Genomic DNA, 9289 nt, shown 5'->3' with positions numbered 1-9289 from the left:
ATTGTAAATTTTCTAAAATTATTTTTTTTGACATCAATGCATATGGTTTACACATGATTAATACATGAGCATGTACCCAATTCTTGAGAACTTTTCAACAAAAACACATACACTTTTATCTCTACCCAATGTACCCAACCTTCCCAAAATCAAGTAATGAACACTCTCACTAGCCTAAACTAATCAAAGATCCAAACAAGAAACATTTATTATTTTTTACTTAAGCTTGTAATGTGCTATAATTATGAACAAATGGGTTAAGCATAGGCTCAAAATTTGCTAACAATGGAAGATAAAAGTTAGGTTATTTTGGATAAGTGAGCTATTTGAACAATGGCCTCAATCATATAAATACATGTATACACAAAATAATGGACATAAAGAATCAAACAATCAAAGATTACAATCATAGGAAGAGAATAATGCACACAAGAATGAAAGTAAGTGGTCATTGGATGTAACCACACAATTAGGCTCGAATCTCACATGCTTGTGTTCTTAGCTCAAAACATGATTCACAAGTGTATAATTCAAGCAAGTTCTAAAAAAAAATTTTCAACCAATTGGGTGGTACCCTAAAAATAAATTTCTTGGAAATTTTCATCATATTGACTAAGCTTATTTTAATGCAATGTTGTGATTTAGAAATCTTAAAAATTTCCCTAGTTTATCCATTTTTCAATCAAAACACAATTCTTATATAAAAAGGGTTAACTAGATTTTTAACAATCCCGAAACACTTTTTTAATCACAATCAAAAACTAAGATGCAAAACACACACACATATATATATATATATATGTATGTACTAAAAGTGTGCAACTACCGAAATAAAAGTATCCACAATAGCAAATATGTACAGTAATCCCAAAATGATCTAAAACATAAAGTGCAAAATAAAATAAAGTAGCAGAAAATAGAAATAGATGTACGAAAGTTCACCACATAAATGAAAACACCGGTCACGAACGGTGACCTCCCCACACTTTAGAATCAAGCATCGCTCTCGATACTACTGCTGAAGCTCGGGATGGGGGTCAACAATCACGCCGAGCTGTGGCTCAGGCGGTGGATTTGGATGTGGCTGTGGATCCTCAGGAGGCTGTTAGACCTCAGTGGTGGCCTGTGTCTCTGGAGGTGCATCCTGATGAGTCGGCTCCTCAGCCAGCTCCTCCTACTGATCCTGCTCGTCGGAAGCGGGAGAGTCTGGGAGCGGTGGTAGCTCGATGCCCTGTGATACAAACACCTGGTCGATGCGGTCGAGACGTCGCATGACACGACGCTCGAAGCGCTCCATGAAGTGGAGGAGGTGCTGCACCAACAGATAAGTCGGCTTAGGTGCTGGTGGTGGTGGTGGTAAGGATGCTGCGGCTGCTGAGGAGGAGGCAGGTCCTGCTGCCGTGGAGGATGAGGGTCTAGCTGCCTCAATCACCGCTCTCGCTCGAGAACGGCGGCTGGTCGGGGGCTTCTCGTGCACCCATTCACCCCATGGAATGGTAACCTCCTTGTCGTCGTCCTCTGGGGGTGGTGGTGTCACATCGTCATCCTCCCACGAGGCATCAGCTAGCTCAACCAAACTAGTGACTAGTGTTGGAAACGGTAGCAAGCTGCGAATATGAGCTCTCCACATGCTATGCTTGATTAGCCGGGGGAAATACACCCCTTTCCCCTCCATGACACACCCAATCAAAACTAGCATATCCATTGGAATCTCTAAGAAGTGAGTGGTAGGCAAGACATAGTGGGCAAATATCTGCTACCAGGTCCTAGCCTCCTTAGACAGATATGTGGATAACATCCCCTTGGGCTTCTTGTTGTTCGAATCCATCACCCAGGGAGCGTCTGGTGTGGCAATCACGTGCTTAAGCGCCTCATAGTCAAAAGTCATGGAGAGAAGAGCTACCTCTGTCTGATGGTAGGCACAAATGTCAGGAGTACCAACTCTGCAAAGCAGTGCATCCCCTATGGCAGCCTCAGTGACCATAATCTCTCTACCCCTTAAGTGCACTGAATCCAAGCCCGCTCGGAAGAAGTTACAGTAGAACTCCTTAACCCATGAGATGTTAATCCTTCCCAAGTCCCTATCAACGAAATCTAATCCCAACTCTGAGATGCGGGTATTTATGGCACGCCTCACTTCATTGGGAAGGTTCAGCTTCTTCTCAATGTTCAGATTTTTCTTCTTATAACTGGAGAAGCGCAGCTCGCAGTAGAGGTTTGGGAATTTGATTGGGTCAGTGGGTGGCTGCAGCTGATTTTCCTTATCCTCATTGTTTAGCGGATTCTTGGCATAATTATCATATGGTGAGGGGGTAGAGGTCTTAGAGCGCTTCCTCTTTTTGGAGGTAGTGGCTATAGCCTTTTCCTTGTCTGATATCCTGAAAAAATAGAGATGATACAGTATAAGCAGATAGCCAAATAGATACAAAGCACTCAAAGCAAAGCATATTCATGAAGTGAATAAAGTAAAGAGATTTCTTAGAATGCAAGCATCAGAATTTGGAATTCAAATCATACTTCAAACCAAGAATTCAAACCACATTTGCACATTATTCGTTCACTAAGCCTAGGAATCACCATATCCAAAATAATGATCAAAAGAGTTAGGTTGAAACCCAAAAGAAGTTAGTTGGTTAAACAGATTAAAGTTAGAAATCAGTTTAAAAATTAGTGATATAGTGGTTACTGGCTCAATTCAAAAGGAATGCATAAAATAGGAATGTAGGCACTTTCACAATCATGAAATGCATCAAGTCATTGATGATGAAATGTGGTATAGCTAGAAAGTAACTAATGAGAAAATAAGTCATCAATCAATACAAGGATCACTAGAGTTATGTGAATTGGAGTTGGTGAGAGCAAAACCTTGAGAAACAAGTATTTTAAGCACGTTTAACACCAATTCCAACCATGCATGCAAGTCACAAGGATTGAGGTGAGATTTGAAAATTTACGCGCCATGTGACCAAAGGTATATAGGAATTGAATCACAATGGCCACATAGGTAGAAGAAACCATCAATCTTGTGAAAGCAAGCAAGTTGAGCTTAACTCTAAATGAAAATCAAGTTTATGGTAAATTTGAAAACTTATTCAATCATGCAATGCATATAGCAAATTAGCATTGCAAGCAAGTAAAGCGCATTAGGAGCATAACCAAAAACCTGTAAACATGCCCATGAGGATTTTTCAAAACCCTTTAGGTAACAAAATTCTAATTGATATAGAAATCATCAACTAGAGTTAGTTACACCAATCAAAGCATTATTAATTCATGGAACATGGTTAGGAAAAATCCGGCAGTATTTCAGCAGCAAATTGGCTATTTCCAAGTTTAAACAGCAAATCAGGTTCCATATGGATTCATCATCAACAATCAAAACACAAAACCATATATATGAATTCATATGAATGCAGCAAACAACCAATAGTTTAGCAGCAACGTAAATTAAATAGCACAAAGAACAGCAGCAGTTCCTTTCATCAATCAAACACAGGCAAGCAGCATCACAGATTAAACGAACATAGAATAATCCAACAAAACAGAGCAATTTCACACAGCAGCAAAGATTTAGTTAATCCTAAATCCACTACTCAGGCCAGATTCAGTAACCACCTAAGTAAACTAAACTAACTAACTAAGCTAGCTAATTAATGAAATTAACATAAAGCAGTAAAAGGGAAGCAGAACAGGGGAGGGTATGGAACCTGGGACGCAGAAACTGAATGGGGCAAATGAAGAGAAGGTGAAGCGGAGTGATGGTTTGACGTCACAGTGTACGCCAGCGTGTGGGTAAGAAAAATAAGGAGTGGCGTGGACGCGTAAAGCGCGTGTCCGCGTGGGTTGAGGCACAGAGTTGGCCCAAAAGTGGCACAACTCTTTGGTCCTTGGCCCAGAAAGCTAAAAATGTGCAGCCGACGTGCGCGTGCTATGCGCTTGCGCGTGGCTTGGTTGTTTTTTTTTTTTTAATGAGCATCAAAAAGAGCTCATAACCTTCCTATCCTCCTCTAAAATTTTAAAACTAGCTAAGATGCAAAATTAAACACATTTTTGAAATATTGGAGATTTTTCAAACAAATTGAAGAAGCTTGCAATTCAAGCAAAAAATCAAGTTCAGAGAATTATCCCTAATTAAAGTATGAATATATAAACACCTTAGCAAGCAAGCAAAATATACCAAGAAGTAAAGAATTATATACAATGGAACTCAATTCATTCATTCATTATATCTACAAGAGAATGGAAAGAGTTTACCATAGTGGGGTGTCTCCCACCAAGCACTTTTAGTTTAAGTCCTTAAGTTGGACATTGGGAGGCTCCTTGTCAATGTGGCTTATGCTTGTATCCATCCTTGAACCTCCAAGAGTGCTTGTCCTTCAATCGGTTGTCAGAAGTTCCAACCATCTTCACTAAGCTTGAGTGAGGTTCTCTCCAAGATATGAGCTCCCAAAATTGACTCTTATAGGGTAATCCAGGGTCCCATATCTTGTCCTCGCACCCATCTTCTAGTTGATTGCCTTGACTTTGTCCGGGCGACGAGAAAGCAGAATTCTCATGAAAGCACCAAACTACTCTCCTGGACCCATTTAATTGAGCATTACACCAATCCATGTTCTTCAATTTTGAGCTTCCAACCATAATGAATCTAGATTTACAATGCCAACCACTAAACATCCTCCTCTTTCACTTAATTCCACAAAGCGCCCTAAGTTGGCCATCCGTCTCAAGCAGACCATACTCAAGTGGGATAATAAAGCTGAAAGTTAGAAGTTTTACCCACTCAAGCGAAGGATTGGATTGCGAACTAGGTGGAGGAGTTCCAAAAGGTCTTGATAAAGCATGCTCTACTCCCGTCCATCTTCTTCTAGAGGCTTCCACCACTTGGCAATGTTTTTCAAGTTTCTCCTATTGCCAAGCTTCCTCAAGTTCACATTCTTCTTCATCAATTTCTTCTATCTCCTCCCCATCACTCTCATCATAGATAGGAGGTCTAGTGAAGTCTATCTCACCATCAAGTCTAAGCATTTTAGGGAAAGACTCTTCAAATTCGAAAGAATCATATGTGGATGCGGAATCATCATAGACAGGAGGGCTTGTTGCTTGGAACACTTATTCCAGTTCTTCACTTACAATGGGTTTTGGAGGTGGCACACCCTTCTCAACATTGCATTCTAATCCACTGGGAGAAGACTCAACAAAATCGTCAAGGGGATTGATCAATGTGGGCAAAAAATCACTAGTGATGGAATCCACTTCTTGAATAATTTCCTTCAACTCTCCATTTACTTTCGCAACTTTACTCTACTCTTCAACATCCGTTATGTTCTCAACTTTACTCTCCTCTTCAACATCCACTACTTCCTTTTGTTCGCTAATCTCTATCTTCTCCTCTTGTTGCTCTTCTTACTTCAACTCTTCTTCCTCACCATGGAGCCTTAAGTTCATTTCCTCACTAAGCTCCTTGATTGTTTCTCCATATTCACAATGGGGTACTTAGGGTGCATGAGCTTAGGTGGGATGTTAGGTGATTCACGGCTTCTACCATGCTAGCTATCCTTGCTCTTAGCTCCTTAAATTGAGTTTCATCCTCCTCTTGTCGCCTTAAGATGCGAGATTCAAGGTCTCTCAATTCTAATATGAAGGCTTCATCGGGAGGTGGTGGTGGAAGGTTTGATTCATTGTTTAAGGGAAGATTATTAATGTTGGAAGGTGGTTCATATTGGTGGAATTCTTGAGGTGGTGTATGTGGAATTTGTGGTTCTAGGGAGTATTGATGTTGGAATAGTAGTTGTTCTAGATGTGGTTCATATGGTGGTTGATATGGTGTGTATGAGTTGTCATATGGAGTTGAATGGTGGTGTGAGGCTTGTGAGTATGGTGTATGGCTATATTGAGGAGTGGGATCACATGCATATGGTGATTGTGGTTGACAACCACAATGAGAGTCATCACATACATTAGATTGATACACATTAGGATCAGGATTATACCCATAAGAGTTCGTAGGAGGTTGTTGCCATGAAGGTGGTTCATAAGCTCGAGGTTCCTCCCATCTTTGATTTCTAAATCCTTGATGTATATCCTCATTAGAGCTTCCATTTCCTACAACATAGTTTTAACTACACTCATAGCCAAAAGGATAAAAATTTATAGTGAAAGAGAAAATAAAATAAAAACAAAGATTAATAAGAAACAAAGAAGTAGATAAAATCCTAAACTAGCAAAAACTAGCAAATAAACCAAAATTCAAACTATTCACAATATATACAATAGCAATAACATAGCACCATTGAATTTCTTACCAAACCTATTTACAATTCTATTATGTAAGATTCAACTGAAGTTTATTAATAACTTGTCAAGTATTACATTTGAACTTTGCTTAATTAGTCCTTGTTTCATGAAATTGTGATCACTATCCATTAGAAACCTTTCTTCCAACAATCTTAAAGGGCCTATTCCAATCAGCTATCACGGATTGGTAATTTGGATACATTGTAAGTATGAATCATTTAATGTATCTACTTATGTAAAATGTAAATCTCTCTGGTACATACTGATGATTTATTCTAGCAGAATTTGCTAATCTTAGAAGTGTTATGGACATGCAAGTCATTTATCTTTTTTTTTCCTCATATGAAATCTGTTTTCTCCTTTGATTACTTCCTTTTTTTTCTGTTTGCTAATTGGTTTTTGTCCTTCTATGTTACATAAATGTATCTTGAATCTTGTAGTAAGCCATCATTACTAAGTTGCATGCTTCTTTTGGCAACAGGTTAGTGTTATTTACTAATACTCTATATATGTCTCAATACCATTATGTATGTCCATCAGAAGAAAGAACAAAACTTGAAGCTATACACATGGACAAAGATACTACAATTTGGTTCTTGTAATCTCAACACCTTAAATTAGATGGATGATATTTAAGTTTCACAGTTTAGTTAAGTGAATGTAGATCGTTCGTATTTCATTTAAGTTTCACATTTTAGTTTATATCTACTTGGAGTGCAGCTTCAAGTTTGTCCATACTGAATGCTGTGAGAAATAATTCCGGGTTAAATGCCTGCAATGCCATAACTTGTTTTGATCTTATTCTTATGGCTTATAGTAATGAGTTAAAGAGAATTAATGAATGAACCTTGTAGTCTCCAGGTGTAGTGAGAGGTATAAAGAGATAGGCAAGGACAAGGTTCTGATTCTCATTTTTGTTAACGAAATAAACTAGTGTGCCTGCTGCTACCCTCATCATGTCTCCATCTTCAAGGTTGAACCTATCCGTTTTGTCTTCTCTCACCAACCCAATTACCGCTCTCCCTATAATTAACAATTCCACAATATAATTATGATTAAATTAAAGAAAGAAAGAAAGAAAGAAAAAGCTACCTTTGAGTACAAAGATAATGGCATCGAAACCAAAGTAAGTTAGAGAGGTGAAAGTGTCTCCCTTAGCTTCCATAGTGACCAAAACATAATTGCTAATGCTTTTGAGGAGCTTAGATCTTCTAGTGAACTTGTTCAGATCCTGAACTCTTCTGTCTTGTGTGTCCAACCTGGTCCTAAAATCTTCATTATCAAACACATAAGGATTTTGATTCTCCATCGTGGTTCCCTCTTCTTCTTCTCGCTCTTTCTTTATTTGATGGTACCTCTTGCAACTGCGAACGTATGCTCGCTTGTCACTCTTCGAATACTGTTGCTGTTGGCCACACTGGTGCAGGCATGTTGTGAGCTCAGGGTCTTCTTCTTCCTGCTCCTCATCTCTGGACAGAGCAGCTAATATGTTGGTGCATAGAGAGAGCAGAATAATGAAGAGAACAAGCTTGGTTTTCATAGGTTACAGTGCTAGACTCCTAGTTATTAAGAAACAAACACAACTAACAATAATAAGACACTGATTTTTGATGGGGTATATGTGTATGCAAGTATTATATATTGTTTGGTAGGTAGTAGGGACTAAGGATGAGTATGCAATATAGGAATAATAATGATGGCACTTGGGACTTGGGACTTTGGAACTTGGAAGTGGGGATGGATGATTATAACATGCACAAGGACAAGTGTATACCAAGCCTTTAGGTGTCACAAATTTGAAAACTAAATGTCTAAATCATCAACACATTGCCAACTACTCTGCTACAATGCACAAAACCATCACAGATAGTAATAGGAGATTTTTTAATATACTGATGAGATAACAGCTTCCCTTATACAAATGCCTGATGAGATAAGCAGTCGACTAATGATTATTCTGACTGTTTGATCACTCTTTAACCCATTACAAAGTTTCATGTTTTGTTTTGTTTTGAAAAAGTGGGGGGAAAAGAGAAAGAATTTACAGCTACCAGCAAAAGGTATCATTTTTTTAGGGTCCTTAGCTTTAATCACTGAGGTTTTTCAGTTTTAATCCCTTAGTGTGCCACCTTGTTGCTTTGCTACTTTGTTTTTATGAGTTCCGTTTTCTGAGCTTGTAAAGTTCAATTATTGTAATTTTTCACATTCCTTTTGGAGTGTGAAATAACAAAGCTTTCATTTTTGGTTTCAGAATGTGAACAAGAGGCTCAATGGCATTTTTTTGTCCATGTAGCTGATTCAACATGGTGGGATAAGCTTTCATTGTTGTTGTTTTATGTTATTATTTTGGTATGATCTAATGTTATTATTTTTAGTTTTTTACATTTTTTGTGTGTGGCCAAAATAGTACCACAGAATCAGATAAGCTTTATATGCCAAGGACACTGACTAGTTTGACAAAATGTTTCCAAGCAGTGGGGTCTATCCTGTAAATATCCTTCCTTGCCGGATACATGATGCTGCTAGTGGGGAGCAGAAGTCACCATCCCTTGTAGCTAAAATAAGGACTACAGTTAAAACTGTAAGTGTTGGGTATTCAAGAATCATGAGGCTTTCTCGGTGCATTTCCCAGGTGGTTCATGCTTGCACTTTATCCCCATGATCATCACTTTTTTACATTTATATTTCAAGTATAACATCAAAGAAATTTGTATATCTACCTTCTGTTTACTAAGTTGGCCAAGTATTCAATTTTGTGTAGGTCAGGCTCAAGAGGTACATGGAAATGAGTGGTGCTGATGGGGGAACTTCAGACATGTTGTATGCTCTGCCAGCATTTTTGGGTAATTGATCTATTTGCCTGCATGTTTTTCCTTCACATTGTGAATTTAATAGTAAAAGTATATGCTTTACTTTTATTAATAGTCTGCAAGCAAGAATAAACAATCCCATATCATTGTTGTCATCTTTCCTATGTCAGGTAGGTCTGCTATAT

This window comes from Arachis hypogaea, chromosome 20 (genome assembly GCF_003086295.3).
Source record: "Arachis hypogaea cultivar Tifrunner chromosome 20, arahy.Tifrunner.gnm2.J5K5, whole genome shotgun sequence".
NCBI lineage: Eukaryota > Viridiplantae > Streptophyta > Magnoliopsida > Fabales > Fabaceae > Arachis > Arachis hypogaea.
The sequence above is the reverse complement of the archived record's forward strand: the minus strand, read 5'-3'. Positions refer to the sequence as shown.